Below are 10,219 nucleotides of genomic sequence, written 5' to 3' on the forward strand. Positions count from 1 at the left end.
ATGGTGAGGCTCAAAGCCATACACATTTTGAATTATGGAAGCAGATTTGTGATGTAACAACCTATCGAGGCAATGAGGCGACACTAGGATTGAAGCGTGCACATGTGTGGGAAGCTTGTGATGAGATGATGAGGCTTCTTGAGCGCCCGTATCTTGATGAAGCAGAGATAGCTACATTCAAGACTTCGATTGACAGATTCACAGAAGAAATGATCGATGCTTGGGAGGAAACTCATATAACACACTACATGCATATTCTCTATGCGCACAGTTCCTTATTTCTAGATGAATATGGGTCTCTTGCACTCTGGAGCAACCAAGGCATGGAACGATTGCATTACCAAGCCAAGGCGGCCTATTTTAAGAACACGGGTCATGGCGGTGGCAAGGTTCGCAGCAATGCGTTTCAGGAAATGTTCAATTGGTTTTACTGTGCACTTACTGGGAGAAAGGCCCAAAAGCGAGCCGGAAATTTGTCTTTGAGGCGCAAAATCATGAAGGTGTTAGGTGCAAGGCGAAAGAGAAGGGTGCAATGCGTCAATGGCACGTGAAAGAGCGAGGCAATGGCATAGTGTGGTCGACTAAGAAATGGCCGCGTGTGGTTACCCACCCAATAATTCTTGTTCGCCACTTTTTGGCGCGTTCATTTTGTAAATTGACTTTTTTTGTAATTTTGGCCCCCTATAAATATCAGTGAGTTTTATAGTCATTTTTAAAAGTCTTGACTTGTGAGCTCTCTCTCTTCCTCTCCCCTTGACTCTCTCTCGCGCGCTCTCTCTCTCTCTCTCGCTCGTGCACTAATATCTCACGCACATGGAGCCCCCAAATGATCCTCCCTCCAATACGCAGGATGACATTTTCAAAGACCTTGGGCCCTTACCGGTGGCACATAGAACTGCAATCCCAAACATTTACCCACAAGCCCAAATGGATCTGGAAGCTGAGCGTGTGAGGCTTGAGCGAGAGGCCCAAGAAGCCCAAGAATGCCAAGAAGCGAAGAGATTACACAAAGAAGCAGAGGACATGGAGGCAGCTGAGAGAGCAAGAAAAGAAGCCGAAGAGACCGTCAGAACGCAGGAGGACGAGGCAGCAAAGAAAGCACAGGAGGATGAGGCTGCCAAGAAGGCGGAAGAAGACGAGGCAGTTAGGAAGGCGGAGGTAGATAAGAAGGCTGTAGAAGAAGCTCAGGCCGCCGCAAGCAACAAGAGAAGATTAGCATTCTTTGTTGCGGAGGAGGATTGGCTTAACAGAAAAGCTCACGGATTTGTTGCTGACCTGCGAATGGCCGGATACGAAGATGACACAATTTTGGAAGCGGCTATACAAAGTCTTCGAGCAGAATATACAAAGAGGAGAAATGAAGACACAGTAGAAAGGGAGCACTTGCCGAGAAATAGGATTCTCAATGCAATGCTAGACAGAGTCTTGGCTCGTGCACTTGGTAAAGGAAAGAGAAAACTCTCAGCTGAGGAAGTAGAAAATAAGAGACAGAAGCTTGAACGAGAAGCCAGGGCAGCAAACACACGGAGGCTTCGTGAGGAAAAAGAAAGGAAAGATGAAGAGGAGCGAGTAAGGAAGGAGACAGAGCAGAGAGCAGCTCAGAAGACTCCATCTGCAAAGGCAAAGAAAACTCCAACACCTGCAAAGGCTAAGAAGAGGAAAACCATTCCTAAACGCACAGAACCCCCTTTCGATAACTTCCAAGAGCAGCGACAAAAGTTTAAAAATGACACGCCAGCTTGGACTCGCCACGCGTAAGCACCACCGCCCCCAACAACGCAGAAGAAGCAAAGGTGGAGACCAGGGACAGTTGCCCTTTGAGAAATTCGCAAATATCAAAAGACCTGCACACCAATTAATCCAAAGGCACCTTTTGGGCGTCTCGTCAAAGAGATTATCCACGACCAGCGCCGGGATGTCAATCGTGTGCAAGCAGCGGCACTAGGCGCTCTACAACAAGGTGCCGAGGATATTTTGGTTTCGCTTTTCCAAGACGCGGTTTTGTGCATGGTGCATGCAAAACGTGTCACTTTGAAGCCATCTGATCTTCATCTAGCTAGGCGTATCCGTGGAGAGGAAGCTCTCTTTCACTAGATAGAGGAAGCCTTTGTAATGCAACAAATCCATGTTTTGTAATCTCAATTTGATTAATGAAAAACCATGTCTATTTTCAAAAAAGTTATTTTCTATTGCAAGTGATTGTTGTTTTGTCAAGGTAATTGTAGTCTTTTGCATGTAATTGTTGTCGCTATGTACATTCGACCTCATGTGAACGCTCGTCTGCCACCGCCCGTTCGACTTTGGCTCGACTGGACGGGCCGATTTCTCCTGCGTATGGCCCCAAAAGGGTAGATCAGCTGTGCGGGGTGCACCGGGGCCGAGGGGGGGGCGGTGGTCGCGCCGTGGAACCTGTGTGCCACGGAGCGACTTTTGCCTGTTTGACCACCCCGCACAGCTGATCTACCCTTTTGGGGCCATACGCAGGAGAAATCGGCCCGTCGAGTCGAGCCAAAGTCGGACGGGCGGTGGGGCAGACGAGCGTTCACAAAAATTGATTGAAACATCATGACAGGACACGACAACAACATATAAACACATCAAGAAGATAAAACTTAAAATCAGCTCGAAAAACATCTTGATGTCATTAATTGTTTGATTTTCACAAAAGGCAAATGAGTACATTGGATCTAGCCAACTCGCTTGATGAGCTTGGTGAAAGCCTCGTGGGTGAGAGTCTTTACTGATGGTTTGTCACCAATGCATTCGGCTATCTCTTTGGCATCAGTGATGCCTTGTCCAAGGCTAAGGCCACAAAATCCTAGGAAAGACCCTGCACTTTTATCACCAAAGCTATAGATAGCTGCTTCCCTATTTACAAGAATACATTTATGGGCATTTTGGGCTATAGGGGCTTCAGACAGGATGGCGCTTAGGGCTCTGCACTTCAAAAATTCAGCTTGCGCATCATTTGAAAAGTCGTCGTGAATTACGCGAAGCATCTCGGCATTGAAGCTCGGGATGTAGTGCCATAGCGCAGCATCTTTCCCCTCCACCTCCTTTCGTGCTCCACCCTTTCGGCTTGCGAACCAGTCCATTTCTCTTGCGGTCTACAAAGTAGATAGAAGAATGAGTTGACTTCAAAAAATTACAAATTAAGAAGGGAAGAAATTGGGTGTACTACCTCTCAGTGGCATCATCATGATCCGCAAGGTCTGCATCACTAATATTGATGCTCCCGAGGCTGACGAAATCCGAAATGGCAAGCGGCTTGTGAGGGGCAAAGCTAGTTTCTGGCACACTCTCGTAGAAATCCTTGCACTGGGATATTTGTACAAGAGTCTCTGCCACAAGGGACTCTATTGAGGCATGATTTTTTGGGAGCGCAAGCACCTTTGTGACATCTGCGGAACTGAAGTCAATGCGGATGTCATCATCTTTGGATGGCTGTTGTGTGTCTCGCATGCCCGCGTACATAGCAATGACTGAGAGAGTTTCATCCTGGTGCAGCCCAAGGAGATGGGCGATATCCAAAAATAAGAACTCTACACCTTCTACTATGATGGGGTGTAGAGTTCGCACTTCGAGCTCTGGAACTTCATCCATGACATCGTCCCCTCCGTTTCACAGCCTCAGCTTTTGCGGCTCTTCCGCCAGAGTCACAAGTGCAAGAGATGCTTTTTGCACTGGGGTGACAATCTCCTCCTTTGGGTTAGCTTCCTTGATCAAGAGATAAGGTGTGGCTTTCTTTGGAGGAGTGGCCTTCCTCTTTCCCTTGCTTTTCTCTGTTCCCTCCAAGATCAGGAGGGCAAGAGTCATGTCCCACCTCAAAAAACTTGTGCCGATGTTGCCCATTCCAAGACCTACTAGGTTATCTTCTTCCTCCTCCCTTAGATATGTGCTACTAAGGCCTTTGAGGAATCTTGCAAGCCTGAACCTGAAATTTTTGTCCGCTTTGTAGGTATGCTTGATAAGATCCACAGGCACCCAAGTTCCCTCCTCGTCTTCAAAGTTGACACAATATTCAGCCATGTATGTGTCCATGTAGCTAGTGAACGCCCCAAACACGTCATTATGGAGTTCGGTAGTGCCTTCCATGTCAATAGATGTCTGAAAGATGGGTGCAAGCTTCTCGATCAAGTGACCGAGGTCAAGCTTGTGCAATTGAGATAGGAGAGCTTGGGCGGGGGTGGCCATGCTTGAGTAGCGAAGAAGGCGAGGGGACCGCAAAGATGCCGAGAGTGAGGAGATGAACTCAAAGTGGCCAAAAGTGACTTATAAAGAGGTCTTTAAAACTTTTTTTATGTTTAAAAACTCAATTAAAACCTCCAAAAAAATAAAAACACGCGACATAACTTAAAAGTGCACAAAATTGAACGCAAATTGCGAGTAGCCAAAATTGTTTTGAATTAATCTCTCAAAATCTGTTACATAGCTTGCTTGATATGGATACATCTGGGGAAGGGAATGCTTTTACAAAAGTAAGATGCCTCTTTCCTCTTACGTAGAGGTGTGTTATCAATCACAAATGAAAAGTCACCTTTCAGTGCAAACCTAAGGCCTAAGTACTCCCTTAGGTTCGCCATATTCCAATCAGCATTTACTACGATATCCCACACATCAGCTTGCGTGCTAACATGTACATCAAGCTGTTCTGCATCGTTGATGTCCGAATCGAGTGCTTGCCATTCGCCTCCAGTCAGCTTCCAACGTCTGTAAGGAAAGATAATAGAGAGTTGTTGCTTTCCAAGCTGGTACCGAACGACCATCTTCTCCGACACCACCATGCACTTTATCTTGTCACCCTGACGTTGAATAACCTTCAAATCCCACGAAGGTGGTAGAAAGGCACTCATTACTGTGCCTCCCTTTGCAATCCACATTGTGGGAGTCCGGTGAACATCAGCCTCCTTGAATAAAAACACAAACAAATGTAAAGGCATGAAGAACGTGAGAGTCGCACGATGTGACCCATAGGTGCACTTCATTGCATTGCACACATCAATCTCAATCCGATGTCTGGTTAGTGCAACCAAAGTATTGTCGGGATTTGGCCAATCATGGTCCGTGAGACTTGGTGTAGGGAGCCTCTGTAGAGTCCCAGAACCATCTCTTGACGTGGGTACAATATACTCTGCATGAAAGAAGAAAACTGAGCGCTCTAAAAGCTCTGATGCCGAACAACCAGTATATAGTAGGTTGCCGATTTCAAAGTGGTGCGCCTCAAAGGTTCCAGAAAGGGCCTCTAAAGGCTCCCATTCCACAAATGTCGACGGAAAGATGTCTGCACAGAACATTACAAGAACACACTTGAAAAAATCAAGCTTCCGTAACATGAAATGATATTAGCATGTCTCAGTGCAGCCCATAAAACAAGAAGCACAAATAAAACTTACAATTTGCAGGAAAGCATTTGTGATTGGCATTGTCAACACGGAGTTGCGATGCCTTGTAGACGTGTTGGATCATCACCTGCTTGCTTCCATCAGCCCCCTGCTTGAGATCCACTATGCGGCCCTTCCAATGGTGTGACTTTAACCCTATGTATCTGCGAGAGACTTTGTGGGCTCCCCTTGTGCTTGGACGCATCGTCACCCACATTCCTTTTGCAAAGGTGCTTGTAGCCCACAAGCCAGTGTCGTCTTGTTCGTTGCTGCTGCTAAAGGACTCCACCCTTGAACGAGGTCGGCAACTCATTGTGCTTGCCTAACCGATTAAGCTAAATGCTATGAAGTTGTAGGTGTGTGAGAAGATCTCTGCAACCTAGTGCTAGCAGAGCATATAAGCTGGCAAGAGGAGTCAAGAATGTGTATAAGCTAGCAAGAGGAGAGTGAAGAATGTGTGCAAGAAAGAGAGGATGGACTTGATGGGGAAAAAAGTGCCAAGAAGATCTCTGTAACCTAATGCTAGCAGAGCATATAAGCTGGCAAGAGGAGTCAAGAATGTGTATAAGCTAGCAAGAGGAGAGTGAAGAATGTGTGCAAGAAAGAGAGGATGGACTTGATGGGGGAAAAAGTGGACTGTTTTCCAAGCTTTCCATAGCCAAGAAGGCACAGAAAGATAGATCTAACTTTAGGAGGAAAGGGGAAGGCAGAATGGGGAGGGAGGAGGCCAAAAAAGACTCTTTTAGTTAGAGAGAGACTCAAAACCGAATTGCTAGTTTTAGAGAGAGGAAGAGGGAGTGGGGAGAGGGAAAAGTAGCTTTAAATGAGGGATAATGATGGGGGGGGCGTTTTTGGCCCTAGCCCGCTTTTTGAGGTGGGGTCATTTATGCCAGTTTGAGCTGTCTTTATTAAAAAAAGGTGGGAAATTTGATTTTATTGAAAGATTTTGCATTTTTCAGCCCAATTTCTTTTTAAAAAAAACGTATGATTCAAGTTTGACCCCTACATATTAGGGGCAGGGAAACCCAACATTTTTCTCCACATGGCCTTCTCCCATTGCACCACTCCTTAATGACTGTCATTAGGCTTGGGGCAAATTAAAGGGCCCAAGAAGACCCCAAACAAGTCCTAATGTCTTGCATTAACAGTTTTCATTATTTGACGTCTAAGAGACAAATTACCGCGAGTTTTCTGCCTTTTTTTGCCAACCAGAACGCGATAGAACCAGTTGAACATTTCATGGAGTGCATTACTCTTGACTTTGCCACCACCATGGCGAGTGCCCTTAAAATACACGGCCTTTGCTTGGTAATGTGATTTCTCCATGCCTTGATTGCTCCAAAGTGCTAAAGAGCCATATCTATCGAGAAAGTATGGCCCATGTGCATACAATATATGCTGCATAGAAAATTACAAAAAGTCAACAAACAGTATGAAGAACATACTACAAGGACACAAGAAATACAACATTACCATGTAGTGAGTAATGTGTGTTTCTTCCCATGCCTCGACCATTTCTTCTGTAAATCTACAAGTGGCTTGTTTAAGTGCCTCAATACCATGGTCATCCAGGTGAGGTCGCTCTAGAAGATCGACCATTTTATTACACACCTCCCATACATGTGCACGTTTTAGGCCAAGCCTGGCATCATTTCCTCGATATGTTGTGACATCACATATCTTCTTCCAAATTTCAAAGTCAGTGTGGCTATGAGAACCCAAGTGGTTTGATAGCAAGTGTCTTGCCTTTGATCCACCCATGCAAATTTTATTAGGGTTGTCTTGTGTAGGGTTTGATTTTCTATCCTTTGTCAAGACCACTGCTCTAGCATGTAATCCCATAGAGGAAAGTACACCCTCTAGTGCACGTATTGACTCTTCTCGTCGATCTTCGGGCTCCATGTTCCAGACATAGTTTATGTGGAGCATCAATAGCTTATCCAAAATCCTGAGTCTTGCATGTAATGTGCACACATGCACTTGACATAGTGGAATTTCCAAGATTGGGTTCCAAGCATTGTCCTCCTGGTCACGACTAGGTGGCTTGCTCTGGTCACAACTTAATATGCCATTATGCCATACCTTTGATCCTTTCCTCTGTTCAGCATCAAACGATTGCTTTTTTTGCACCCACCTGTTTTTGACTTTTGCCTTTGCTAGGTTGTTTCCCTTTTACTCTTGAGTCTACTGCTGTCTTGGAATGACAACAGTAAACACATGAGAATATAGTATTCGCACCTGTTTTACAACCCAACATACACTTTAAGGTTTTTAGATCGCCACCCAAGTGCCATTCAACGTTAAAGCAGCCTATTCCGGGAACATCAAGCTTTTGACCATTGACCTGACAAGAGACGACATGTTGAATGCCAGACCGTTCAAAATACCACCTCAAGGTATCATGGTTCTCTTTTGGGAGGACCCATGCTGCTTGCCACCAGATGTTCTTCTCTGATTGAATGCCGTAGTAGTCTTGCTTATGCCCTTGACCCCTATTGTTGCTGTCTTCAGTTGCATCCAACTCTTGGGTCTCTAAAGGCTTTCCTCTAAGTGCTCGGCTCATCAAGGTTAAACTAACACGCTCCAGTCTTTGACCTTTAACCACTTGACATTCATCCAGCTTCAAGACAAACACGGCATTTCCACCTGTCTCTTCAAGTGTGAGGCCATAGTATTGAATCATTGCTTTTTGTAGCACTTCCATGTCAATGTAGACATTGTTATATGCATTGTATTCAAAGGGTTTGATTGTTGGCATTGGCATAATATCCTCCACCCACTTGTACCCACCCTCGAACATGGATGCAATATCACCATTAGCACACTTCTTTGCCATCTGTAAGCTATAAAGTGTTGGAAGCAAGGATTGCATAACTCCCTTTTCTCGCAACCCTAAAGTGATTGACCTGTACATTGCTCTGTAACCTTTCTGGCTAATACCTGCTGAGTCACATATATCAAGCATCTCTTTGGGTGTGACAATTTCTTTGATTTCCTTCAAGAAATGTTGACGAAGGGTCTCCCGCAGCTTATCATTACCAGAACCTGTTATCATTTCCATGATATCCTTCTCCTGAAGGACATGCTGAAGAAGGGAGGCATTAACATTGTCCTCAGCGTTGTTACATCCTAGTATAGCTGTTGCACAAGCCCTACAATCGCAAGAGTCACCCATGAGAGATGCTTTATTCATTAATTGCTTCTCAAAGCTGCTATAATTCCTACAAAAAATTTTACCTGGTTGTTTGTTTACGCCTCTTGCATGCGCCTTCTGTCTTAGAAAGTAACCCAACAGCTTTACGTTTTCTTTACCTTGCGTGATATCCAATGGGAAGGTGAGTGAAATGGTGAACACGACGCCGAAGATTACGAGTGGAGTGTTGAACATAATTATCGGTAAATTGATTTATTGTGCGCACACGATCCGCTAGATTATTCTTCTGCACCTCAAGCTTCTCTGAGATCTCTTTAATCCTCTGCATCAAACTATTGATCTGCTTAGTCGATGCCGCTTGAAGCTGGTCGAAGGCAAATTGTGTTTGCCTCTTTTCAACTGCCTCATCTAGCCACAACATGTGTAATCTCCTACAATAGCCAAGAAGCCCATTGAAACCATCACCAACAAACTTAAGAAAACTTGTAATGCTTTTGAATGGTGGAGGGGCACCAGATATTGGATCTGGTGGATAAAGATTTCCATCAATCCAAAGATCAATGGCCTTTGCTCCTTGCATTCGAAGCTGATCGTATGAAATATTGGGTGCAACATGCCTACTGCGTAGGGTTGCGTATTCTGTCTCCAAATCAACCTGAAGGCAGATCTTAGAAGGCTTATTGGTGATGTCTTGTAGTGCCATCTACAAGAAAGTAGGCTTGCAAGCTTGGGTTGAATAGGAGTGGAAGGAGCAGGATATGGTATCAAAAAATAATGGGAAGAATGGAGATGAGGGTTGCTTCTCTAGAGCTGCATTGTGGTGGATAGAGAAAGAAGCCAGAAAGGGAGCCAAAGAAACATAGAGAGGGTTGGCAATGGTGAGACGAAAATGCAAAGGAGACAATGCATCATGGGAAGCTTCTTTAGTGCAAGCTATGGCTGCTAAGCAATATAGAGAGAGAATACATCATGAAAAGGTTCTTCTGTGCAAGTCATGGCTACTACTGTGGGTTTGGAGAGAGAACCAAGTATTGTAGAAAGAATGCTCCTGGTAAGCTTCTTCCTTGCAAGCCATGGCTACTACTGTGGGTTTGGAGAGAGAAGGCTCATTTAGGAGTACAGACCTGCTAGCTATGGAGAGAGGACCAAGTACTGTAGAGAGAATGCTCATGGTAAGCTTCTTCCGTGCAAGCCATGGCTACTACTGTGGGTTTGGAGAGAGAAGGCTCATTTAGGAGTACAGATCTACTAGCTATGGCTTTTGGAGTAGAGAAAGACGCTTTTTTCCATGGAGAAGGAGTGCAGGGCATTTTAGAGAGAAGATTTAGAGAGAGAAAGAGATCTGGTGTACACACAAAAAAGGGGGGAAGAAAGTGATGAATTTTTGGAATGTTTGGAGTTCGAAAAGGTTGCTGCAGGCTATGATAACTGACTGACAGCCCATTACAAAGCTTTAAAGTCACCTAGGTGGCCAGATCTAAGAATATCTCCTTTTTTTTTTCTTTTTTTTTGTGAAAAATCAAATATATGCTTTTAGGACTAGGCCTCTAGGCTTGGTCAAAGATGGATTAGCATTTTAAGCATTTCACTAAACGTCCAAATTAAAGGGCCCAAGAAGACTCCATTGAGTTCCTAATGCATGGCTGCCTTTACCTCAAGGATGTTCACATCCAAAGTAAACATC

The sequence above is a fragment of the Cibotium barometz genome, chromosome 22 (assembly GCF_041138505.1).
Source record: "Cibotium barometz isolate CiBa-2024 chromosome 22, ASM4113850v1, whole genome shotgun sequence".
Lineage (NCBI taxonomy): Eukaryota > Viridiplantae > Streptophyta > Polypodiopsida > Cyatheales > Cibotiaceae > Cibotium > Cibotium barometz.